The sequence below is a fragment of the Balaenoptera physalus genome, assembly GCF_965194825.1.
Source record: "Balaenoptera physalus genome assembly, chromosome: 7".
Classification (NCBI taxonomy): domain Eukaryota; kingdom Metazoa; phylum Chordata; class Mammalia; order Artiodactyla; family Balaenopteridae; genus Balaenoptera; species Balaenoptera physalus.
The window spans coordinates 92,936,318-92,964,138 of record NC_138886.1 but is presented as its reverse complement, the minus strand read 5'-3'; the positions used below and the strand labels follow the sequence as shown (position 1 = coordinate 92,964,138).

The following is a 27,821-nucleotide window of genomic DNA, read 5'->3' as shown; positions in this document are numbered from 1 at the left end:
ATTTCTCCCAGCAACTTACTTGATGCTCTCTTTGGTGTATATCTGTTATAATAAATTTGTTTACCAATTAATGACTGAAATTTTCAGTACTTTTTTTTAGTTCCCTGTTTAACTTGTTTTCATTTACCTTAATAAAGCTAATTCTATTTTATATCCATATTTGTGTCTTTAGGGGATAAATATGACTCTCACTTGAACTTATTAATAAAATGTTTTCTTTATGCTTTTCATAAAAAACCAAGTTATTGGACATCTAATATATGCTTGGCACTGTGCTCTTGGCATTGGATTTGCAAAAATGATTAAGATAACTTTGGTTCTCAGGTAGCTCACAGTGAACTGGGCTACATGATGGTTGGGGGTTTTTGTTTGCTTTGCTTTGCTTTGGTTTTGGTTTTCCATGTTGTAGAAAGCTTTATTTTCTAGGCTTATTGCTGTAAAATATAAACTTCTCTTACAGAGAGGTTTAGATGTCCTATTTTCCATTTTATTTAAACTCTGCCCCCCCCCACAGCGTATTTCTTTTGTATTTGGGGACTAACAGGGAAAAAGGGCCACACAGAGGCCACTCTCTGCCCATGTGGTCACACTGCCCCCTGCTTGTTGGTGCTGAAGAGAGAAAACCAAATCTCACGCAAGTACTATGAGCTGATGCTTGGTAACCAGTGCTTTTCCTAAGAAAGGGTTGATGTGTGCCCGAGTTAAGGTGGATTTGAATCTCAGGCTTCCTTTTTTCTCTCTTGTGCGTGAACATCCGAACATCCCTTGTCCTTTAAATTTAGAACAAGATGATTTACCTTATGTCCAACTGCAAAGCAGTTCAAGACTGCCCATTTTAAAAGATTAAAAAAAAAAAAAAAGAATTGTGTAACCATAAGGAAACTAACATTTGTAGAATGTATTTGTTTGCTGCTCTAACAAAGTACCACAGACTGGGTGGCTTAAAACAACGGAAATTAATTTTCTTACAGTCCTGGAGGCTAGAAGTTCAAGACCTAAGTGTTGGCAACATTGGTTTTCCTGTGGGCACTGAAGGAAGGATGCGTGCGCTCCAGACCTCTCTCCTTGGCTTGGAAGGGCTGTCTCCTCCCTGTGTCTTCACGTTGTCTTCCCTCTGTGTGTGTGTGTGTGTGTCCAGATTTCCTCTCCTTATAAGGACCCCAGTCGTATTGAATGAGGGCTCACTTCTAATGACCTCATTTTAACCTAATTACCTCTTTAAAGCGCCCTATCTCCAAATACAGTCACATTCTGAGATACTGGGGGTTAGGACTTTAACATGTGAATTTTGACAAGGGACACAATTCAGCTCATAACATGAAGTGACTGCAGGATCCCAGGAAGATGCTAGGTATTTTCGTATACGTTAAGTTGTTTGATCCTCACAAAATTGCCACACTAGAGGGACTTTATGATCCCATTTCATAGATGAGAAAAACTGAGACCAAGAGCAATGACTTATCATGCACAAGGTCACCAACTAAAAGCAAGATCAGGATTTGAACCTAAATCTGTGTGAGCTACTTTATTATGCTGCTTCTACATATTTTCCTTCTCAATTATTTTCTTTCTTTGTAAGTGTAATATTTTGAATGCAAGCAAAGCCCAGGAAGGTTCTACTTTATCCTTCTAGCTGGGAGAAATTATTTTTATAAAAGCGTTTGGCCTTCTGTTTGGCAGGCAGTGCTTCCACTCCTGGGCACCTATGCCAGCTTCTCTGCATCTTTCAACCTTTTCTAAAAGATCCCATGACTTGATTACATGCTGCTCCCAAATTCAGACAAGATGTTAACATCTGCTCTGTCACTTTCATCTAATAAACAATGGGCTGTCTGGTCAGGGATGGGGCGTAGTTTTGGTTGGTTTGACATGTTTCACTATTTGGAAGTCGTAACAATGTCTCAGAGAGCGGAACTCCTTTAACTGGGAGATTGCATCATAAGTGAAGACTCTTTTTTGGTTTTGAGCTAAAGGATGGAGAAAGAAGGAGAGAACACGTATGGGGAGACAGGATACAACATAATGTGAAACTTGCTGAGACAGTGGGAGGATATTAATGATGGATATGTACTGTCTCCCAGGAGTTGCTGAAATCGTCTGGTCTCGAATGTAATCAGGAGAGTATCAGACTAGGACAGATTTAGGACTTTTCATTACTAACCTGTTAAGTGTAGCAAATCAAACCAGTAAGTGAAATTGGAAAATTGCTTAACCATGTCCACAGATCTTATGGTTGACTTTTAAAAATACATGCTCTTTAGCAAGAAATGAAAAATGATACTTTTCCTACTAACATACTGCGTATGTATGGTATGTTATCAGTATACTAGGATTCTAATTCTAATGTACCACTCACTACCCCTGTGTCATAGAGAAATTAGTCTTATTGAGTGTCAGTTTCTTTGTCTGTCAAATCAGTGTTTGGGTTGCCATGAAGGTCAAGTAAGGTATATGATCTTCAAGCTGTATTTGCAAACTCTAGAGTGCTATACATACATTAGATATGTTTATTACTACTTTATTTCTGGCCCAAATCTAACAGAACCCGCCATTATGCTGAATTAATCTAGTTTGATTCTTCAATTGATGTATTATCCAGGCCCCTTGTTTCCTTTTTACAGCTTGCATGCTGTTTAGTCCTTTGAAAAATGTCTTAGAACCATTGTGAAATACAGGGAAGAATAGTTAGAAATTTTTACTTTTTTATTTTTTCATTTTTTTAAGTACTTACAGATAATTAATGGGGAGACAGTTGAAAATAACCCTGTTAACGAAGAGATTGTTGTATATACCAAAAAAGTGGCACGTCATATTTTAAAGGTGCTAAGCCCTTCCAAGGAAATTACCTGTCATCTGGTTTCAAAAGAGTCCTGGCAAACTCCTGGTAGATGCTGACACTTTTAATTTTTCCTGAGAGCTATTAAAATTGTAGAAATTTTGGAACTGTATTCCCATACCACCTTGATGGGCCAAATGATTGAACAGAACATGTGATTAGACTCTTTCCTCTGTAATGAAGTACCAGGAAAAATCCTGAGTTGGCAACTTGTAAAGCGATTGCAGATCAAGAATCTGAGTTTTTCATTGTCCAAGCATCCATAAGAAGTTCTCTCGGAATAGGAAGGTCTCTTTGTACCTGCAAATACAATACCATGCCTGTCCTGTTATCTCTCCAGTAAATAGTGCATTACCTCTTAGTTCATGTTAAAAGTGATTGTTTCTTGTTCGGTACACCAGAAGGAGATACTAACGGCATTTCCTCTTTTCTGGGAATAGGACAGTAAGAAACGGGGTGGGATTCACCTAATGTGTGTATATCGTGAAAGTGAAGGATATTAGCTGTGGCTAAGTTCTTGGAGGAGAACTTTTATTAACAGTAGTTTGATGCTAGGTTACATAAGAGGCAAAGTTGGTTAGGCTTCAAGCAGCCTTGCTTTCAGGGTTTTTCAAATCCCTAGGCTCACTGGAGGAAGATGGCTCATTTTGGGGAGAAATGATCTGTGAGGTAATAGGGTGCTACGTTCCAACTCAGTATGACTCAGGCAGCTGGTGGCCATCCACGGTCAGGACTCTGAGGAAATCAGTGCATTTCAGTTGTGTATCAGGATTTTAACTAAAGTCTGGCATCTGGTTAACTAGAGTGAAGTAATTGGGATGCCAGCTTCTCCTTTCTGTGCACTCTCCTTCATGACTGCTTGGATATGAGCAGGTTGGTGCCAAAGAATCTATTATGCTGACAAATCCTAATCAGAGATAGGCTCCTGATTTTAAATTCAAATTCACTACAAGCTATTAACTTTTCTAACATAGTGTGCTTTTGATGGCCTCATTTGCATGATTTTATAAATATGCATTCCTGGCTACAATTTTATTATCTGAGTGTTATTTTATTTAACATAAGTTTTTAGAGGAGGTTTATACCTTAAGGGTGTGCAAAGATGATCAATCTACTTGCAACAGAGATATAGTGTGGTTGGACTCCGTATGACCATATGATCACTGTCATCAGGATAGTATAGTGTAGAGGTTAGGACCACTCAAGTCAAAATGCCTGGATTCGGACCCTACCTTCTCCACCCCATCTATGCTGAGTGCATGTAATTTAACTGTACAGAAGTTACTTAATCCTATAAGCCTTAACCTCATCTTTTTTAAAAGTTTTATCTTTATTTATTCTCTTAAAATATAGTTGATTTACAATGCTGTGTTAGTTTCAGGTGTACCGCAAAGTGATTCAGTTATACACATATATACATATATATATATATTCTTTTTCAGATTCTTTTCCCTTATAGATTATTACAAAATATTAAATATAGTTCCCTGTGCTATACAGTAGGTCCTCGTTGTTTATCTGTTTTACATATAGTAGTGTGTATTTGTTAATCCCAAGCTCCTAATTTATCCCTCCCTCCCTTCCCCTTTGGTAACCATAAGTTTGTTTTCTATGTCTGTGGGTCTATTTCTGTTTTGTAAATAAGTTCGTTTGTATCATTGTTTTTTAGATTCCACATATAAGCGATATCATATGCTATTTCTCTTTCTCTGTCTGGCTTACTTCACTTAGTGTATGATAATCTCTAGGTCCATCCATGTTGCTGCAAATGGAGGTCTGGACCTTCCATTGACCTCCCAGTCTTCTGTTCTACTTGATCTCACAGGCCCTGGGGAATCCTTCATCTGGAGACCCAAAAGCATTGGCTTAATTGTGTTATGATGTGGTGTAAAATCTCTCCTGGCCACAGAGAAATCAGATCATTTTTACTGAAATTTTCCTCTGCTCTGATTTTTTCGTTGTCTTTTCTATCTCTTGCTGCCTAGGACCAGGTCTCTTCAATATGCCCCATTTTTATCGTACAGAATAGTCTTGAATATTTTTCTATGCTGATATAACCCAGGAACCAGATGTGCTTGTTGTATAGATACAAGAGATGATGATCTAGGGCAGAGCCACTGGAGAGGTGAAAGGCAAAATCCTACCCTCTGAGCAGGTTATCCCCATGAAAGGCCATCCAAACTATTTTCAGATGCTGTTTTGGGAGACATTTTGATCATTTTTTCTTGAGAAATACACCATTCGTGGACATTCAGACATTCCCCATTCACGGATACTCAGATCCAGGTTAACAAAGAGCTTTTCACCACAGACTGTCCAAGAGTTCACTTGCCATTTCCTTTCAGGCTCCTACCTCCTTCAGCCTTCTACATCCCCGAGGTGACTCACAGGTCAAAGCACAATTCCTGTTGCTCGTGACCTCAACATCCTCAGCCAGTGTCCCACCTCTGCTCATCACAACATTGCCATGTGGCCAGGGGCTGCCTCTGTTCATGTGAATCACCCTGGTTCATCTTTGTGTAGTTCTGTACTCACAAGAAATGTTCACTTATGTTATTGCCAGTGATCCTGAATACTTGTCATCAAGTATATATAATTACCAATTTCTAGATGAGAAACTGAGCATTGGACAAACTCATCGTCATATAACCAATAGGTGATGGAGCCTAGAACCCACTTTTTCTGACCCAAGCACGATCCTTCATCATGCTTCATGTAAGAGTATTATTCTCCAAAAGTGTTTCCTGGAATAGAGACAGGCATGGGTGAAATATGTACTTGAAAAAAGCTGCTCATTCTCCATTGCAGTTTTCTGACTATCAGTTGAGAATGGGGTCCAGAGACCAGGGAAGGTTATGGTAGCTTCCTCCTGACATATTCTATCTACTCACCCCTATTGCTCTTGTGTGTTTCTCTTTTACAGTGGTGATCTAACCATAACAGGGTCTGACCACTGCACTTTCAACACCTGCCAGAAAGCTCTTGGGAAGGATGATTTTACTAAGATTCCCAATGGAGTGAATGGTGTTGAGGACCGGATGTCAGTAACATGGGAAAAAGGCGTGGTGAGTTTCACAGGATTCAGTCTGTTTTGCCTGATTTTTCAGCCAGAATCTGGCCCATTTTAGGACCAGAGTGGCAAAAGCCTTCATAGAGAAGTTTTTTGATTGTTTTCACTAGAGTGGAAACTGGGAATACAACAGTATCAGCACCACCATGCCATCCCCCAAGATAATAATGAAAAACAATTTTCTTCTCTGCATGGTTTAGAGGATGCTTTGCACCATGATGCAGACATTAGGGGATAAATTTAGATTGGGTACCTAGAGGATTATTCTTGAAATCTTTGAAATGTAATAGCACTTCGACTTGATTTCCATGTTTTTGAATCCTAGTTCCTCATGTGTCACTGATACAAATACTTGGAATGATTGAAAGGACATGAAGAATTTTTATTACGTTCATACCTCCTTTTCATAGAAAAATGTAGATATCCTTTTTAAAGAACTTTTGGATATTATGTTTTAAAAACTGCTGTATGAGGTTACATAAATAATAATCCAAAATATAGAAAGATTTTTTAAAAAATTTCATGATTTAAAATTTTCTACCTGAGGATGAAGAAGAATCAAATGGCTAAATGTTCATATGTTAGCCTATCCAGCCAGCTGACAAGTGTAGTTGTAAAGATCAGCAGTGGAGACTTGCCTGGTAAGACCTGAGGTCCCCATTGTCATGCCATTCTCACCCATCTCTCAGAACCCCTCCCTTCAATGGCACATTAATCACATCTCACACCTCAGAATCCCTTACACATACCCCTGACTTCTAGCTCTAATATTTTACCAGGTCTTGTCAATTTTATTTCCAAAATGCCTCCTTATTTCCACCATCATGTCCACCATTCTACTTTGAGTCCCATGTCTTGTTTGGACCATTGCAGTAGTCTCACAGCTGGTGCCCCTGCCTCCACTCTCTGGCTTACTACAATCTATCCCATACTCTAAGACCAGAGTTGCCTTTCAAACACCAGGGTCTGTTCATGCTACTTTCCTCTCTAAAATCCTTTAATTTTCAGCATTACTTATTGGATGATATTTGAACAGTTAATTTCCATGCAAGGACCTTCAAAACATCTCTACAGCCCTATCTTCTACCTATTGTCCTCTCCACCCCCTGCTACCTCTACCCTAATTCTAAGCATCCCAGATGACTTTTCTTCTCTTTCTCTTTGCTTAGACTTTCTTGATAACAGTCCAACCTTTCACTTTGAACTTGTGTGAATTACAATGAGTACCTTCATTACAGCAGATTTTCATAATATATAAAGTGTAGAAATGGCTTTCAAGTGATCAGATACTTCTTCATAATATACAGGAGCCTATGTTATTTTCTGAAACATTCAGATGGTTTATTTAGGGGAAAATTACTTTCAGGACATGGTTCTTAATGTTTTTATGAGATGGGGACCCTTTGATAATTAAATAAACCTTAAGGATGCTCTTGCCATGTAAATGTACATAGGGATAAATTCTCAACATTTAAAAACAAATCATTTTAGAGGGATCACATCCCACTGAAGTTTGTCCATATTAAAATCTCTTATAGCAGACTGTGCATGACTGTTGGTTCATGTAAATTTCAGTAGCACAAAATTGAACCTCTTAGTTGATTTCTAAAAGCGTTGTCACCTGAATTATAGGTCTATCTTATTTTAACTCTATAATATTCCATATAATGTCTACATGATCATCTCATAAATCTTAGGCCCAGATTATAAATGTAGTAGGTGGTGGTAGTAAACTTCAAACAAGAATTGGAAATATTGTTACCAATATTTAGCTCTTGTCTGTGTGATTTTGGAAAGAATGGGAAAAATTAATGGAGCTGTTTTGTTAAGCTGATAGGTTTTTGAAAAATTATCTTCAGGCTTCCATATATAACCCCATTCATCCCCATCATTATCATTATGATTGTTTAAGATTTATCAGTATTCACAGATGTGTTTGGCTTCACGATATAAGAAATTCGATGCAGTTTTATTTGGTTCTAAGAGAGAAAATTCTTATACTTTGATTGACAGGAGATTTTTAGTGTTTTATCATTTATCAGGAAAAGAAATGTATTTTCTTCCTTGAATTGTTTTACAGCACAGTGGCCAAATGGATGAAAACTGGTTCGTGGCAGTTACCAGCACAAATGCAGCTAAAATCTTTAATCTGTATCCAAGAAAAGGAAGAATAGCTGTGGGCTGAGATGCTGACATTGTGATTTGGGACCCAAAAGCCACAAGGTAAGTCTAAGTTTTTGTATTGGCTTCTCCATGGAGACAAAGCACTAACTTGCAAAGAAATTTTCATTGGCCTTAATCAGCCATTTCTTATTAGGTGATTTATTTAGCCAGGCTCAGGTATTTTGAGCCTATGCACAAGATAAAGGTTTTGATGTACAAACATTCTTTTGTTTTCCTTGGCATAGAGAATGCAAAAGTTGTGTTGCTTCCCATTCCCTGGAAATGCATGTGTGTATAAAACCAGTATGAATTTCCCACTTCAGTGCTTGGCAAACACCTGAGTTCACATGGAGGAAAGGTGCAGAGCAATGAAGAAAAGGAAAGGCTTAGTTTGAAAAGGGCTGCATTGAAAACTCGAAATAATTACAGCCTTTTTGCAGCTTCCAGATAGAAAAATTCCAGCACAAAGGATGTCACTTTTAGTTAGCCAAATTTTCCAGCTGAGCTCATCTTGAGTCTGTCATTCCCAGTAGACTCTGGCTTTTTGTTTCCAATTTCCATAATTCTATGTGAGTATCGCAGGTTTGGCTGATTCCACCAATTCAGAAAAGTATTCAATAGAAGCTGAAGCTTTGTTAATTTCTCCTTTTAGGATGTTGGCACAGACAACACCTGCATCCTGATTTCTGTTTTTCATAAACTCTGCAGCTGTAATGGAGAAAATCCCACATACTTTAACATTGCGTGTGTGTGTGCATGCACGCGTACGTGTGCAAACAGGGATACGATAAGACCTTCTACCTTTACTGAATAGGCATTTATTCAAAGTCTATTAAGGGTTATGTTGTAGTAAACGGACGTCTATGTAGGCATACCTTATTGCACTTCACAGATACCATGTTTTTAACTAAGTGAGAGTTTGTGGCAAACCTGCATGGAGCAAGTCTATCAGCACCAGTTTTCCAATAGCATTTGCTCAGTTTGTGTCTCTGCATCATATTTTGGTAATTCTTGCAATACTTCAAGCTTTTTCATTATTATTACATTGGTTGTGGTGATCAGTGATTTTTTTTTTTTTTAATTAATTAATTTATTTATTTGGTTGGGCCAGGTCTTAGTTGCAGCATATGGGATCTTCACTGTGGCACGTGGGATCTTTAGTTGTGGCATGCGGGCTCTAGTTCCCTGACCAGGGATCGAACCTGGGCCCCCTGCGTTGGGAGCACGGAGTCTTAACCACTGGACCACCAGGGAAGTCCGATCAGTGATCTTTGATGTTACTATTGTAATTGTTTGGGGACGAACTGAGCCCCTGTAAGACAGTGAACTTGTGTGTGCTCTCACTACTCCACCAAACGGCTGTTCCCCCGTCTCTCTCCCTCTTCTTGGGTCTGCCTGTTCCCTGAAACACAACAATATTGAAATTCGGCCAGTTAATAACCCTACAGTGGCCTCTAAGTGTTCAAGTGAAAGGAACAGTTTCACGTCTCTCACTTTAAATCAAAAGCTAGAAATGATTAAGGCAAGTTGAAAGCTGAGATAGGCTGAAAGCTAGGCCTCTTGCACCCAACAGTTAGCCAAGTTGTGAATGCAAAAGAAAAGTTATTGAAAGAAATTAAAGGTGCTACTCCAGTGAACACACGAATGATGAGAAAGTGAAACAGCCTTATTGCTGATACGGAGAAAGTTTTAGTGGTCTGGATAGAGGATCCAACCAGCCACAGCATTCCCTTAAACCAAAGCCTAATCCAGAGCTTTAACTCTCTTCCATTCTATGAAGGCTGAGAGAGGTGAGGAAACTGCAGAAGAAGAGTTTGAGGTTAGCAGAGGTTGGCTCATGAGGTTTCAGGAAAGAAGTCATCTCCGTAACGTAAAAGCACAAGGTAACGCAGCAAGTGACCCAGAAGATCTAGCTAAGATCATTAATGAAGGTGGCTACACTGCACCACAGATTTTCAATGTAGATGAAACAGCCTTATATCGGTAGAAGATGCCACCTAGGACTTCCACAGCTAGAGAGGAAAAGTCAGTGCCTGGCTTCAAAGCTTCAAAGGACAGGCTGACTCTTTTGTTAGGGGCTAATGCAGCTGGTAACTTTAAGTTGAAGTTAGTACTCATTTACCATTCTGAAAATCCTAGAGCCCTTAAGAATTATGCTAAATCTACTCTGCCTGTGCTCTGTAAACGGAACAACAAAGCCTGGATGACAGCACATCTGTGGATATTGCTGAATATTTTAAGCCCCGCTGATGAGAGCAACTTCTCAGAAAAAAAGATTCCTTTTGAAATATGACTGCTCAGTGACTATGCACTTGGTGACCCAAGAGCTCTGATGGAGATGCACAACAAGATTCATGTTGTTTTCATGCCTGCTGACCCAACACCCATTCTGCAGCTCATGAATCAGGAGTAATTGCAACTTTTAAGTCTCATTTTTTAAGAAATACATTTCATAAGGCTGTAGCTACCATAGATAGTGATTCCTCTGATGGATCTGGGCAAAGTCAGTTGAAAACCTTCTGGAAAGGATTCACCATTCTAGATGCCATTAAGAACATTCGTGATTCATGGGAAGAGGTCAAAATATCAACATTCACAGGAGTTTGGAAGAAGTTGATTCCAACCCTCATGGATGACTTTGAGGAGTTCAAGACTTCAGTGGAGGAAGTAACTGCAGATGTGGTGGAAATAGCAAGAGAACTAGAAATAGAAGTGGGGCCTGAGGTTGTGAATGAATTGTTGCAATCTCATAATAAAGCTTTCATGGATGAGAAGTTGCTTCTCATGTGTGAGCAAAGAAAGTAGTTTCTTGAGATGAAATCTACTCCTGATGAAGATGCTGTGAAGGTGTTGAAATGACAACAAAGGATTTAGAATATTCTGTAAACTTAGTTGATAAAGCAGAGGCAGGGTTTGAGAGGATTACCTCCGATTTTGAAAGAAGTTCTGCTGTAGGTAAAATGCTATCAAACAGTATTGCATGCTACAGAGAATTTTTTCGTCAAAGGAAGAGTCAATCGATGCGGCAAACTTTATTGTTGTCTTATTTTAAGAAATTGCCACTGCCACCTCAATCTTCAGCAGTCACCACTCTGGTCAGTCAGCAGCCATTAACATTCAGGCAAGACCCTCCACCAGCAAAAACATTAGGACTTTGCCGAAGGCTCAGATGATGGTTAGCACTTTTTAGCAATAAAATAATTTTTCATTAAAGTATGTATATTGTTTCTTTAGACATAATGCTACTGCACACTTAATAGACACAGTATAGTATAAACATAAGTTTTATATGCCCTGGGAAACCAAAAAATTCATGTGACTTGCTCTATGATGATATTCAGTTTATTACAGTGCTCTGGAACCAAACCTGCACTATCTCCAAGGTATGCCTGTATTCTTCCAGATTCATTATTCTATGGAGCCTCCTCTTCAACCACCCCTTCTATCCCATTTCTCACATTCTGCAGTTTTCACACTGAAAAAGATGAATAAGCATAGTGTAAAAAATTCTGACGGTGGCTTAGAGAAAATTCTTAAAGGGTTGGAGAAGCAAGATATAAGTCAAAGAAATCCAAAGAGGGCTAGATCATTTCAACACATCCTCCCAAGTAAAGATAATATTTCTGCGTGTTTCAAAAGGACATTAAAACAAGAAAAGAAAATCAAAAAGGTCTCCAGTTTTTTAAAAGTCTCCGAGAGTCAGAGAAATAGAACCCTATGGTTCATCTGCCTCCAGCCAAACTAGATAAATATAAAATAACCTTAGTAATTTTGTGTAACACTTTCTAAGGTTACAAAACATTTTTGCATTTCTCATGAGATTCTAACAAAAACCTTCGGAAGTAGGCATAAAAATGATTAATATCTCATTTTACAGATGAGAGAGTGGACGGACACTCAGAGACCTTAAATGACATGCCTGGGTTCTCCAGCTTGGCACTGATGAGCTGGGAACAGGATCTACACATCAGGCTCTTGGGCTGTGCTGGTTTTCTTTATGCTTAGCGCTTAGTTATACACAATAAGCAGACATCAATAGAGAAGACTCAGCACTAGTAATCACATGCCAGTATGTATCATTTAACTAAAAGACACATATATAAAAATGTAAATATTTAATTTTCTGATATCATTACTGTTACAAAGTGAAGGAAAGATATTATATAAGAAATACTAGAGAACCGATGAGCGAAAGTGATAGAAACTTAAAAGCACAGAGGCTTTTTAGCTTGACCTTAAGTTAGTTATTCTTAGGCTAGAAATGAAGGAAATTAAGCAGGTAATATATAGACCTTAAAAAAGAATAAGAACTAAACATCTGGATCATTACGGGCTATTCTGAAACAACTGACTAGGAAAAGGAGGACAAAGAATGTTATAGAAATCAGTAGCTAACACTGGTGAGAGAGTGGTCTAAATTGATATAGTCTGAAAACATGACTCAAAGAGACATAATCACAGCCTATAAATATCCTCCAAGCAACAATATATGTGGTAAGTAAAGGAAGTGAATTATTCACAACCTGGAGTTCAGGTCATTTTTCTTTGTCCAGTTGTCTAAGGAAGACAATGCTTTACACCTGAGCTGGTGTTGTCCTCAGACTTTACAACAGCAGAGGAGACTTAAGGCTGGTACCGCTGGAGATACCCAGGTGTAGGGTTAAAAAGAAGATCCACAGGGAATGGCCTTCCCATGGCTCTCCACCTTGCTAGGAATTAGACCGGACAGCTTGAGTGTTTTCATTTCTCCCTCACCTTTGAAAAGGAATACATATTTGGACAAGGAGAAAGTGCATTTATCATAGTTCATATCAAAAGAGAGAATTTGACAGAAACTGAATGCTGATCCCTTATCCAGGTCGATCTCTAGCACCAGCCGTCTCTACTCTTGGCCTGCTTGTTAGGAGAAAGTTGCTCATCTGAGCTGGCTGTTCCTGGCCAAAATTTATGCTGATGACCTCAAGGAGGACCTGTCTGGTGCGAGACAATGTTTTAAGCCTTCGCTAACTGTCCGCACGTCACCCATAGCTTCCCCCTGTCTCCAGCCACTCCCCCACCTCCGTGACGGTTTGCCTCTCCTCGCCTCGCAGACTGCGTTCTCTGGAATGCCGCACGCCCACCGACCACACTGCGTCACAGCCTTTATTCACTGTCTTTCTCCCTCGTTAACATTCTTGAAGTCTAATTCCATTTTTTAAAATAAACGTGTTGTTTCAGAATAGTTTTAGGTTTACAGAAAAGTTGCAAAGTTAGCACAGAGACTCCCAAATGTCCCACAGTGGGTTTCCGTTATGATTATCTTACGTTGCTCCGATACATTTGCTACAATGAATGAACCAGTTTTGATAGGTTAGTATTAACTAGAGTTCATACTTTGAGACTTTCTTAGTTTTTGCCTAATATTCTTTTTCCATTCCAGGATCTCATCCAGGACACCACATGACATTTAGTCGTCATGTTTCCTTAGGCTCCTTTGGTCTCTGAGAATTTTTCTGACTTTATTTTTTTATTTTTATTGAAATACAGTTGATGTACAATGTTGTGTTAATTTCTTCTGTACAGCAAAGTGATTCAGTTATACACACATACACATATATATATATATATATATATATATATATATATGTTTTTTTTTATATTCTTTTCCATTATGGTTTATCACAGGATACTGAATATAGTTCCCTGTGCTGTACAGTAGGACCTTGTTGTTTATCCATTCTGTATATAACACTTGGCATCTGCTAATCCCAGCCTCCCACTCCATCCCTCCCTCTTGACAACCACAAGTCTGTTCTGTATGTTTCTGACTTTATTTTTGATGACCTTGACAGTTTTGAGGAATTCTGGTCAGGTATTTTGCAGAATGTCTATTTCTTTTTTTTTGTTTTGACGTTTCTCTCAATGTTAGCCTGGGGTTATGGGTTTGGGGAGGAAGACCACAGAGGCAAAGTACTATTTTCATCACAACCTTTCAAGGGTACCTACTATCAACGTGACTTCTCACTGTCGTTGTTGACCTGGATCAGCTGCATCCGTTTTCTCCACTGTACAATTAGTCGTTTCTTCCCCTTTCCATATTGTACCTTTTAGAAGGAAGTCACTATGCACAGCCCACACTTAAGGAGTGGGGTATTATGCTCTAGTTTTATGTTTTAATTGATTCTACATCCCCAGAGTCTGACCCAGTTCAGCACAGAGTAGAAACACAATAAATGTTGAAGGGGTGAGTGAGAAGGATACAGGTTCCACACTGCATGGAAGATTGATGTGATTAAGACGTGGCATAAACTCTATTATATACTTGAAAGTTGCTAAGAGAGTAGATCTTAAATGTTCTAACCACAAAAGAGAAATGGTAATTATGTGAAATGATGGAGGTGCTTTGTCAGTAATCATTTTGCAATATGTAAGTGTGTATCAGATCAACACATTAGGGACTTCCCTGGTGGCGCAGTGGTTAAGAGTCCACCTGCCAATGCAGGGGACACGGGTTTGAGCCCTGGTCCTGGAAGATCCCACATGCCTCGGAGCAACTAAGCCCGTGCGCCACAACTACTGAGCCTGTGCTCTAGAGCCCGCGAGCCACAACTACTGAGCCTGTGCTCTAGAGCCCGCGAGCCACAACTACTGAAGCCCGCACGCCTAGAGCCCGTGCTCCGCAACAAGAGAAGCCACCGCAATGAGAAGACCATGCACCGCAACCAAGAGTAGCCCCCGCTCTCTGCAACTAGAGAAAAAGCCCGCACGCAGCAACGAAGACCCAACACAGCCATAAATAAATAAATAAATTAATTAATTTTTAAAAAAAATCAACACGTTAAACTCACACAATGCTATATGTCAATTACAGTTCAATAAAGCTGAGGAAAAGTAAAGGAATGACATAAAGGAAAATTGAAAGATTTTATTCAACGACAGTTATAGTGAGAGGAAAAGTAAGAAGAATAGCATTTTCTCACACTTTTAACGTATTGCAAATTATCAATAATTGTTGAAATGAAGATGAATAAAGGAGAAAAGATTCTCTAAGGAAAGAAGAAAGAATGCTTCACGGGTCTTCTTTTCCTTGTGTCCCCTTCATTTTTTTTTTTAATTCTTTTTTTCTCACTTGTCTTTTTTTTTAATACATATTTAATTTAATTAATTAATTTATTTATGGCTGTGTTGGGTCTTCATTTCTGTGCGAGGGCTTTCTCTAGTTGTGGCAAGCGGGGGCCACTCTTCATCGCGGTGCGCGGACCTCTCACTATCGCGACCTCTCTTATTGCGGAGCACAGGCTCCAGACGTGCAGGCTCAGTAATTGTGGCTCAAGGGCCCAGTTGCTCCGCGGCATGTGGGATCTTCCCAGACCAGGGCTGGAACCCGTGTCCCCTGCATTGGCAGACAGATTCTCAACCACTGCGCCACCAGGGAAGCCCCTGTCCCCTTCATTTTTGAGGTTGGGGCGCAATTAGCTTTTTAAGCAGCTCTTACAATAAATAAGAGAAGAAAATGAAGTTAACAGAGGGCTATCTTCCTGCTTCTTTCATTCAGTCAGCAAGGAGCACCGCTGAGAGCCAGGCATGAGGATCAAGGTTGTACAAGAGCCAGGCCCTGCCTTTGGGAAGCTGACAGTCTATGGAGAGGAGATAAGAGAGAAAGTCAAAGGGTCTCAGCCTCAGGAGGAATGTGTTAAGGGTATCACGTGGGAGGCAGAAACAAGATGCTACGGAAGCCCGGCGAGGAAAGATCATTCTTGCACTAGTGCAGTCGTTGGCATAGGACCTAGGGTCACATTAGAGAGGAGGGAAAATGAGGCTTCTGACCCTGAGAGTCAAGGCTAAACATGGAGGTGAGGTAGACTGAGGCATTGGTAGCAGGGTCTGGGTGGAGGCAGTTAAGGCCGGGGATTACAAGCAGGAAGACCAGGTTCAGGCTGTGGAAGGGAGTGGGAGGATGAGGAGGTCGCGGGCTGCCTATCTCCAGTTTTAATCTTGTTCATTACAGACACAGGCAATTTTAAAAAGAGCTTATCTAGTGAAGAAGCGTCATTTAATCCAATGAACAAATCGATATATCTGTAGGTTTTTTTGTTCTTGCAAGATACTCCTTTTGATTTTACCTAATTTTAATATTAGCTAAAGGCTGGTGATGTGAAGGCTTTCTGTCTGACCACAACATTAGAGTTGGAACAGAATTTTCCTTCGAAATTTCCTGAAAGGTTTTTAGCAAAAGCAATTAATTGCCCTGCTGACTAACTCGTTAGTATGTCAAATGACAGCAATGTGCATTTCACCCCAGAGCCTGAAGGGGGCGCCCACAGCCCACATTGAGCCAAGGGCCCCAACCAGGCCATTCGAGCTTCTGGTTATGCAAGAAAAAGCCAGCCTTTGGAGGATGGATGCGTTTGCTAATGATGTTTGGCTTCATGGAACATAGATGTTTTCCTTTTTTTTTAAAAAATTCTCATTACTTATTAATGGCATGTAGAAGTATGCTTGCAACACAATCTGTAACCTTAAAAATGGACTGCATTAAAGTTGCTGAAGGAGATCAAGGGAAAGATAGGCAGTGCAGCCATGTTTCTTTTTCTTTTAAACTTATAAAAAGCCGGGTGATTCCAGGGTGAGGGATCTGACATGTGGTGCTGGATGCTGAGAGAGGATTGGGAGTGGGCGTCTGTAGAGAAGGTTTGGACACCCTGTTGAAAGGTTACCTAAGACGTTACTAGCCTGTAAAAAGTTCCTGCAAAAATCAACTGCAATAGCTCTTCTGTGTCATTGCACAATCAAAACAAACTGCATTTGGTGCATATGGAGCATTCACCTTTTTTGGAAGTAAAAAGAGTCTGCTGTATTCAGTGTGATGGCCCATTGAGCCAGTGCCTATTGCTTGTGACAGAGGTATGTGCCCTAACACATCACTACTTGGGTCAGAGCTTGAAATTTAAGGACACATTGCCTATCTAAATGTTTGGCCCATTTCTGTAGGATATCTTGGAGCTTAGAGTCAGGAGGACAAAAATCAGGATTATGATTTTCATGTAGTGTCAAGACAGAATCTTGTGGTATCATGTGGTGGTAAATACAGAGACCAGTCAAATTGGCCAACTTGTTAAAAACCTTATTAGAGAAGATGGCATGTGAGTTACTTGCAAGCCTATAGCAGCAGCAGTAACTCATGTTCTGGCAATTGAAGACTATCCTATGAGCTTCCGTTCTTCTGCATTCATTAAGTAGCACTTAGTTACCATGGCAACTGTCCCTTTTCATTATTTGTGAGCGGTAGGGTATCTCACAGAATCTCAAGCACACAGACACACAGCTAACACACTGTGTGCACTGGAACATTTAATGAAGACTTCTAGGCTGGACTGTATTTTGCAAAGCAGGCATACTTTGCTCACAGTTATTTTCGTTTATTATTTTTAACTCAATTATGGCAGGCTTCGACCTTGAATACACCATTCTTGAAGGCGTTGTGCTGTCTTTCCTGCTTAATTTCCTTCCCTTTCTCATTGAAGATAGAGATAAATGTATTTAACTATATTCAGAGAAGAGTAATGACTTGCAGCTTAATGAAAGTGCCCCTCTGAGTTCTAGAGAGGGCCTTGTGTGTGAAAAGGAGAAGAATGACTATTTCATCCTTGGCTAGTGGGGAGTGTGGGACGTGGGGAAAAAGAAGAAATAGGGAGTAAGGTGCCCTTTGGTGAATAGTGATGACTGTGGCTGATTATTACAGCTATGTTATCAGTGACTATTTCACGGAAGCTACTAAGCATTTTCCCTTGAAGTTGCACATCGTGTATCATTTAACTAACTTGTACACTATCATCTTCCTTCTCAAAAGAAGCGTTTGCACACACACATGCTAGCACGCACTCACACACAGGCACATAAACACAACTACCGTGTCTCTGCTTGTAAATGTTGGTCAGCCTGAAAACTCTGCTTTTAATGCCTGTTTCTAAGACTGTTTATAACTCACTCCTCTCCCAGTCCCCAAACCCACACCATCACGTCATGTGGGAGGAGGGGAGAGAGACCCAGGCCTTGTACCACGTGTGTGGCTGGAAATGAAGACGATTTATGCCATGCTTTTTCACCGGGTTGTCTTGCAGACGTTCATGGGGGCAGCATGGCGTCAGGTGAAGGTTGACCAAGGCTCTGCTTTTGCACAGCTATCCGAGGACCCGCCACATAGTAGTTACCATCGATTTATAGAGTAATTTTGACAATTTTCTGGCAAATGATAGCAAAGTTTCTTGAGGAATAAATGACTTTTGCTAATGCACACAAAATCCAGCCCACCTTCTCAGCTGCTGGGGGCAGGAGCAGAACCAGAGCATAAAGAGAAAAAGGCTTTGGGGTTCAATTCCTACTCTGTGTGCCACATACTAACTGGATGTGACCTTGGGAATGTTATTTAATTTTTCTGAATTTCAGTCTGTTTATTTGTAAAATAGGGATGTTGATGATGATTGACGTTTATCTGATAGCATTGTTGTGTTTAAGATAGTGTACGTAAAATGCTTGGTATAATAAATGTAATAAAAAACAAAATATCTGAAATGCGTGGTACATAATTAATGTTCAGTAGTGCCTGGCGTGCAGTAGGTGCTCAGTAGTAGTAGGTGGTCAGTGTCAGTAGATGATCAATTGATCAAATAAGTGGGAGCTATTATTAACTATAATTGTGATTCAAAAGCAGTAATGACTTACTTCAGACCAAACAGGACTAAAATTATATTTCATGTAAAGCTCCATCTCTTGTGTTTCTTACACACCTGCAACTTGCAGCAAGAATGACTAAAATTAAGGAGCTTAGTGGATTCTTTAGGCTAAGATAACCTGATTAAATCAGAACTCATGTGCCCCCAGAGCTGACTCCTTTGAAAAATTATTTGCAGTGAAACAGTTTCAACAAACCACCTAAGATCCATTTTGTGACCTTCAGAAGACATTTGCTTTAAAAAAAAAGTTTTGGACTATGCATGAAAAAAGCTAGCTTGCTGATTACATACGGGTGAAATTTTAACCACTATTTATTCCAGGTTGTTTATTTAAACATGTTCTTATGCAGCTGAACCTTTCAAGTGAACTAGAAATGATTTCCAAGGACTTCACTACTAATAGCTGCAATTTTCTTCAAATGATACAGGAAAAACGGCTTAGGGACAGACCACAGTAACCCATATTCTATCGTTGCCAATTTGCCTTTGCCAGAGTAAGCATAGTTTATTTTAAGCATTAGGATTTGGGTAACAAATAAGCACCAAGGGGAGGTGGTTGTATGAAACGCATAGGCTTTTCTAACCTGCTATATTTTTCTTCCTACCTGACATATGTTATAAATTTTTCTGTCTTTGGCATTTGCCTGTCTTATTTACAGCTGTATCCCTAGGTACCAAAACAGTGCCAGGAATATATAGCAGCTCAATAATTATTTATTGAGTGACTAAACCAGATATTAATTGTCTCGGGCCAGTGAACAAATGTGATTTTAAAATTTTGGTTGGGCTTTGTTTATCTGCTTCGGAAACACGGCCAAGATCGAGGTTTTACATTTTTCCCTCTGAGTTGAAAATAAAAGAATTCTGGCACTTCTTCCTTCTCCTTCCCCAAAGCAGTACTTGACAAGGATACGTTCCAGAGTCAGTGGCCAGTAACATTGCCAGACCTGGCCTGGCCATGAATGTGGCTTAAGCCAGATTGGATCCTTTTGTGGGTTAAACGACTCTGTGTTTTGGTCCCAGACTCATTTCTAATTCTGGCCAGTTATCTTAAAAACATGGGCCCTTGGTTATGGAGGGGTCAGAAGATGGAATGAAAATGGATGGAGGGAAATTTCGTATCAGTACCTGAAAAGAATCCCGGTGTCCTTATATTCTTAAAGCACAGCAAAGAGCACGACTTCCTACAAAGGCCTTTGGAGAAAGCATCAGTTACTATGCATTGTTCTCTTTAGAGGGCGATCACAATTGGAAGTCTATTTGGAGGCAGTGAGTAATTTAGGGAAGCACAGTCTTTTCTAATGGCCTGAACAAAGCTCAAAAAACAAAACAAAAACAAAAAACCTTAATGTAAGCTAATTTACTTTTTTTTTTTTTAAGAACAGGGGTTCTTGGGACTTCCCTGGCAGTCCGGTGGTTAAGACTCCTCACTCCCAGTGCAGGGGGCACGGGTTCAATCCCTCATCGGGGAACTAAGGTCCCGCATGCTGCATGGTGCGGCCAAAAAAAAAGAAAAGGGGGCGGTTCTCAAAGTGTGGTCCCTGGACCAGTAGCATCAGCATCAGCTGGGAATGTATTAGAAATGCTAATTCTCAGGCACCTCCCGGAGCCTGCTGTCTCAGAAACTCTGAGGGGTGGAGCCCAGCAACCTGTGTTTTCACAAGCCCCCCAGGGGATTCTGTTCCTCACTCAGGTTTAAGAAGCACTGGTTCTCATAGTGTGAGAGAAGACTTTGGAACTCAAAGTCCAATTAACTCCCCAAACAGAGTTCTCTGTAGCCCTGCTTGATTAGTACTAGTTTTAGGAAACTTAACTACCTAACCAAACTGTTCAGTCCTTCCTGGGATGGTTGTAATTGTTAGGATGTTCTTACTTTGGTTGCATTAAAAATTCCCTCCTTCCAGCTGCTAACATGTTTGGCCTCTGAAGCTATGAGGAATGTATCTACATTCTCAGATAATAGTTCATTCATTCATTCATTCAGTCAAACATTTGAAGAAAGACATTGGCTCCAATAAGTCATCCCATCACCAGATAAGCATCCTCAGATCCCTCAGTGGATCCTTAGGTCCATGATAGCAGAATCCCAATGTCCTGACCACACTACTGCTCACCCTTCTCTTGACGCACACTTGTCCACATCCTACAAAGATGCAAGTCCCAGAACTGGATCCGATTCTGCTCGTCATAGCACGAGAGCAGGAACATGTGAGGCTGATTGGTTTTATAACTAAATGCAGAACTTTGCATTTCCTTTATGACATTTTTTTCTGCGATGTACCTTATGAAATTGCCATTTGTAGGTTAAAAATGTGAAATGTGAGCAATTGCGTGGAGTTCTAATATCTTATCACATTTATTCAGTCAATAATATAAAAACTTATACTGGGCCTTCTCTGGTGTTTATGTTAAGATAACAGGATTATGCTAAATAGTTTTTGTTTGTTTGTTTGTTTGTTTCACACTTTTAAGTCCATTTGAGCAGATAGTAATTTACAGTGTCCATAATTCTTCAAAGATACAATATTTAATATAAACAGAAGTCACAAAGAATAATGCAGTTAACATTTGTGTATTAACCTTCCCAAGCCCATCTCCTCCCCTCCCCCAATAAATACCTTGAATCCTGGATTTGATGTTTATTACTCCCATGCATTTCTTCCTATTTGTACGATATATTTATATAGGTGCATTCCCAAGCACAGTATATACACAATAAATATATTTTGTGTATTTTTGGCTTTATATGGATTGTATTGTACCATATATATTATTGTGCAACTTTCTCAATATTATGTTTATTGGCACCTAACCATGTCGAAATGTGTGTAGGTGTTTCATTCCTTTCTACTGCTGTATCGTATTCTATTTTATGAATATAGCATGATTGATTATATATCTTCCTATGCTGGTGGACATTTAGGTTGTTTCCAGTCTTTCACTGTTTCAGACAGTGTGTACATCCTTGTATACATGTGTGAGAATTTCTATAGGACATCTGTCTAGTCCCTGATTTGTTTGACATCAAATGCTGTCAAATTTTTGCCAGTAGAAAGATATAAAATTGCTCGATTCTTTGTAAGTAAATGCAGAACTATCCATTTGTCTCTATTACCTCTTATCTTGTCCCACATTCATTTATTCAGTTATTAAGAACCATATATTGGACCCCTGCCATGTGTCAAAGACCACAGTAGGCAGCTGAAGACAAAAGTGAGGCATAATCTCACTCCTTACTTGGGTGGCAGGGGCAGGGTTAGTGGAGAGGTGGTGGCTTTTGCTTTTTGGCTGCAGTCATTGTTTTGTGAGCTGCGAGCCTGACATTCCAGGGATCGGCTGTCACTAACAGAGTGGGATGGAATGTGGAGATGGGGTGTGGGTGGTAGGAAGTGGGGTTAGACAACGTGGGCTTCCGATCCCTTCCTGTCCCCTGAGGTGACACAGCAAATATCCACCTGTACACCTGGCTTTGTACCTATTTTCTTATTCTAACTGCATCCCCAATCCCTGAGATACAGAATATTAGCATCAACCAAAGACACATGAATACAGACATATAACGGTTTCCTATTCATCAGGGCCTCTGGTCACAGCCTCACATATTTTGCATAAACATACATGTTGGCCCTGATTTCCCCACTTTATCATATATAAACTGAGATGAAGTTTATATGTACATATATACGCATCTATATATGTGTATATATATGTAGGTTTATGCAGAGTGGTGAGCTGGGGGTGCTGAGCAGAGCATCCCTGAGTCCAAGGTCAGAGCTTCCTCGCTGGGCTGCAGGGCAGCAGACCGCGTGCTCTGTCCTCGGTGACAAGTGCGCACTTGGCATATAGGTCTCTGCAAATCTGCCAGTGCTCCTGGATCTCACTTCCCAGCGCATCCTGCTGGCTGGGGGATTCTTTGGACACCAGAGGACAGTGGACATTTTCCATTTAAAAGGTTTCCTGTGCCTGCAGAACACCTACTCGGTGCCCTCCCAGAAGAGCGGGCTGTGCAAAGCAGAGAGAGTTGGGGAAGGAGAGTCGAGGTACATTAAGTTGATTTTGCAGCGGCAGCTGGAGTCACATTAAACCTATTGCCTAATTTCCTTTGTCTAACTTGATTTCTTTTTGGCTGGAAGGGAAATGGATCAGTCTTGCTTTTTATGCCGAGATGATGCTGCCTGAAGGAAATTCTCCATCAGTTCCCTGTGCCTGCCTTCAGTCCTGTAATTGGGACTGGGCAGCGACCTCCCCTGCGGCCTTCTGGAGGGGGTCACGCAGGCTGCCCCTCCACGCAGAGCTTGGCGTCTGTGCCAGGCCTTCCTGCAGGCGTCTCTGGCCACATTCTAACACAGACAGCTTCATTTTATTTATTTTCTTCTTTTCTGTGAAGCCCTTTGCTCCCTACCTTTTCTCTATCTCTTTTCCTATATTTGGAATGCTCTCTGTCTCTCCAAACTTTCTTAAAGGTGGTTTCTTTACATTTCTGATATAATATTTCCTTCCTGTCTCCCCTCCTCCCACCCCACCCCAATGTGATTCTGCCCGTTTTTTTTTTTTTAATCACCAAGGAGGGACATGTTTATACTTTGCTCTTGGTTCTATTCTCCTACCCAGGCATTTAAGGAAAGCTAAGAGTCTGGAGGCAGAAAAATGAAAAGGCAGTTTAGCCACACACAGAAAATAGGAGCATTTATCTGTGCGGAAGGGTTGCTGAGTTCCTCGCATGGTGGGGATGGGAGGAGAAAGTATTAACCGGTTACCTACAAATGTATTTATTGCGTGCTCACTCTGTATAAGAAATAGCGTTGCTAAGTTCTGTGAGGGACATAAATATAAGATTTAACACCTACCATCAAAGAGGCTGCATTCTGGTTGGACAGACAAGATATAAACATGGGAAAGGATAAGATAACTCTTGGAAGAGGAAAATTAGAAGTGCTCAACACATCAGTTCAAGAAGTGGGGAGGGTCTCATGTGCTTGACTCCTACCAATGAGTGGTCCAAATAATTGTCCTGAGTTGAGGTCATCAAGCCTTCACAGAAGACCGGGTTGGGCTTGGGAAAGGGCTTTGACCTAGCTGAATCCTTAGGGATGGTTCTGGATAAGTAGACGGGGGCAGTAAAGCCCTCCAGATGGAGAAGTCAGGGATAAATGAGGGAAAATGGAAAAGATAATTCAGTGGGCAATCAAGAGACCCAGGAGGCTGGGCAGAGGGGTCAAGGTGGCAGGCAGCTGGAGACAAGATTAGTCCTGGCCAAACTGCCAAGGGCTTTGAATGGTAGTTTGAGTACAGAAGATTTTTCTCTTAGGCAGCACGAGCTATTGAATGTCTTTGTGTGAGGATTTGAATTGATCTAAATCTGTACCTCCCTATTTTTACATGGCATAAGTGGAAAATGGTTATTTGTAGAGTACACGGCACTAAAGAGAAAGGGATTTGGAGACTGGGAGGAGAATATAGCAAAAGCAACTTGTCCTGGTTTGCCTGGAACCTTCCCAGTTTTCCCATAGCACTGAAAGTCTCATGTCCAGACAAATCCTCAATGACTGCTTGTCACCTGGGAGAATACCTTTGGTCAAAGGTGACTAGCCTATGAGCTCTGCCCACACCTGGTCACCCTGGGATCTCAGAGTTTCAATCTTGCATCCGGGCTCATCAGTTGGGAAACCTTGATTAGATAGTATTTTAGGGTTATGAGTGGGCAGGATGGGTTGGAGTCTGGAAGCATGGTCAGGAGGCTATTGGTGCAGTCTGGCTTGAGGGGATAAGGCCTCAAACAAGATGATGGCAAGGAAAATGGGGGGAAAAAAATTGATTTAAGACATTTTTCCCCCAGGGAGGAAAAGTTCTCCTAACAACCAGGAGAAAGATTGAAAATTGAATGAGGTAAAGGAGTCAGAAATGACTTCAAAACAACTGCAGCTTTGTTCATTTATGACCCAAGCATTTATTGAGTGCCAACTGGGTGCAAAATATCATACTCAAAATTGAGTGAGAAATGTGTTCCCCTTATATAACTTAGGACCTAATTGGACACATTAAATAAAATTTTTTAAAAAACTCTTCAAATAACTATAAGGTAAAAGGTCAGGGTGTGTGGCACAGCAGTTAAGGGGCATGGGATTCAGAGCAGAAGTGGGTCACTAGATTCAAATCTCAAATACTAGCTGCATGACCTTGGACAAGTTACCTTTTCAATTCTCAGTTTCCTCTCAGACCCACAGTAATGTAGATATGCTAATCATAGTGCCAAGCTCTGGGCCTTGTTGGAAGGAGATAATACCTTCAACATGGTGCATGGCATATGGTAAAACTTTAAGCAACATTAATATCATTATCATTATCACATACAAAGTGGTAAGACACGAGAGATTTACTACCTAGCAGGGAGGTGTCAAAGTAAATGACTTTTTTTTTTTTTTAATAATTAATTAATTTATTTATTTTTTATTTTTGGCTGTGTTGGGTCTTCGTTTCTGTGCGAGGGCTTTCTCTAGTTGTGGCAAGCGGGGACCACTCTTCATCGCGGTGCGCAGGCCTCTCACTGTCGCGGCCTCTCTTGTTGCGGAGCACAGGCTCCAGACGCGCAGGCTCAGCAATTGTGGCTCACGGGCCTAGTCGCTCCGCGGCATGTGGGATCTTCCCAGACCAGGGCTTGAACCTGTGTCCCCTGCATTGGCAGGCAGACTCTCAACCACTGCACCACCAGGGAAGCCCTAAATGACTTTTATAAAGTGAGAACCTATAGGAAAAAAAAAAAAAAAAAAGCTTAGACGAATCAACAATAGTTCCAGAATTCCAGTTTGTTTTGTCAATCATAGTTTCACTCCTGTTTATGCATATCCACTTCTGCACATTTAGTTTGCGATTGGCGTGTCAGTGGGGTGCAGTTGTACCTGCAATTTAGGTAAAATGCCCCTTAGATGTCACATTGCAAAGGGCCATTAATCAGTGTTGGATGTCTGACCCTGTGGGGCAGTGGTCTCCAGAGAAGTGTCTCTATATAATTTCTTTATTTTAGTTATTACTTGGATTACTTTTTACAGTTTTTAAATTTTTTTTTTTCTTTTGCTATTTTAAATCCAAATTTTTGATTATTTCTATTGGATGAGTTACTAAGAGCAGAATTACTATATCAAAGGGTATATGCATTTAAGGGTTCTCTGCATATGTGGTTACCTCCTCATGGTTCCTCACCAACTCTGGGTACAATCTTTTTTTTTTTCCCTTTGATTTTTGTTACTTTTGCAGGTAAAAATTTTTACCTTTCAGCTACAAATTGCATATATTTGAGCACTAAGGAAGTTGAATATTTTTCCATGTTTATTAGTCATTGGGTTTTTTTCCTTATGAAGAAATATCGGTTCATGCCCTTTGTTCATTTTTCATTTGGTAAAGTGTTATTATTTGTCTCTTCATTTAAAGGGGTCTGTCTTATTTCTTGCAAACTCCCCAGGTTCTTTTGAGAAATAAATGCTATAGTTACATGAAAGTGTTTTGCATAAACTGTAAGGACCTATATGCATGTTGTTATTATTGAAAAATTGACCTTGTTCATATGTTAGAGTCATATTTATAACAAAGAGGTCCTCGCAAATTCAGAAATAGACTTGACTAGAGTGTGAGCTCAGTTCCCGTCGGGATTTTTGTCTGTTTTATTCACTGCTGCATCCCCAGTGCCTAGAACAGTGTGTGGCATGGAGTAGTGATCAATAAATACATGTTAAATGAATGGAATATGAGATAAACACATAGATGGATAGAGATTTTCTACAATGTTCCACCAAGTTGACTTCATTTCATTTTCTCTTTTGCCTCAAGCTGGAAGCAAATAGAGTTGTGTATGGCTGGTAGGTCAGAGCTGTGAAATAGTGTTCTTATCATTCTGGACTTAGGAAGCTCATTTCTTAGAACCTAACTTTCTTTATGGTAACATTGTAAGCCTAATTAGTAATTCTACCTCATTTATTTAAGTGATAAACCAGAGACAAGAAGAGTTTAGTGACCCAAGCATGGCTTTCAGCAGTATGATAGAAGACCCAAGTTGTTGTTCTATTTTTATATAAGAGCATTTCTAATTCCTAAATATATGACAAGCCTCCTAGTCTGTCCATGCCTCACTTGTGGTTTCTGGCAATTATGAGAATAAATTGTACCCAAGGTCTAAAATAAAACATGACAGTATGCCTTAAAATTGATTCATTCTTTGGTTGCCTATTTTGCGGGAAAGGTTTTGCATAGAAATTTATGCTAATGAGTTTAATCTCCTATATAGACTTAAATTCAACTACCCACAGGTGCCTGGTACCAGCTTCTTTTCTAGAGTTTCTCTGCTCTGTTTTTATCCCTAATTATCCTACCTCACATTGTTTTCCTTTTAAGGTGCTTTAGTGTTTCTGGAAGAAGATGGGGTAAAATTTCATATAAATGTGCATTTTGCTCCAGACTCGTGTTCTGGATGGATCACTTACAGTGGGAGGCAATACATGATGGTTAAGTGCTTTGTTTTTGAGGCACACAGAATCTTATTTATGATCTTAGGTGAGTTACTCAGCTTCCCTGAGCCTCAATTTCTTCATTTATAAAATAGGTATTTAAAAAACCCTGCTTCCATTGGATTGTAAGGATTAAATAAAATAATGTGTGAAAAGATGTTAGCATAGGGTTTGACAAATAAGCAAGCAGGAAATAGAGGCTGCAACTGAATATTATTATTTATTATTGTCATGTTCATCATAGATGGCTGGGCCATGGCTCTTAGCCACTGAGGTGCTATTAGCAAATGTAAGAAAAGCAAGTGAAAATGTCAAAGCAAGAGACAAGGAAAGAGATAGATGCCTGCAAGAAACAATCCCAGAAGCACCCCATCCAGGATATATCAGTCAGGGTTCAAACAGAGAAGTGGAACCACCTGGAGATACAGATATCGATACAGATACAGATGTATACACACATGCATATATACATATATGTGTGTGTGTAGATATATGTGCACATGTATATATACATAGGTATACACATACATGTTTGTATATATGAT

General features: G+C 40.1%; 1 pseudogene across 1 annotated transcript in view; it reads left to right on the top strand.

The window, feature by feature from the left end:
* LOC309664492 (dihydropyrimidinase-like) overlaps positions 1-27,821 on the top strand; it is a 77,965-nt pseudogene that overhangs the window by 29,044 nt on the left and 21,100 nt on the right. The window contains exons 5-6 of the transcript XR_014268442.1: positions 5,677-5,901; positions 7,987-8,129. The product of XR_014268442.1 is annotated as a dihydropyrimidinase-like (transcript). The remainder of the gene's footprint in view (positions 1-5,676; positions 5,902-7,986; positions 8,130-27,821) is intronic.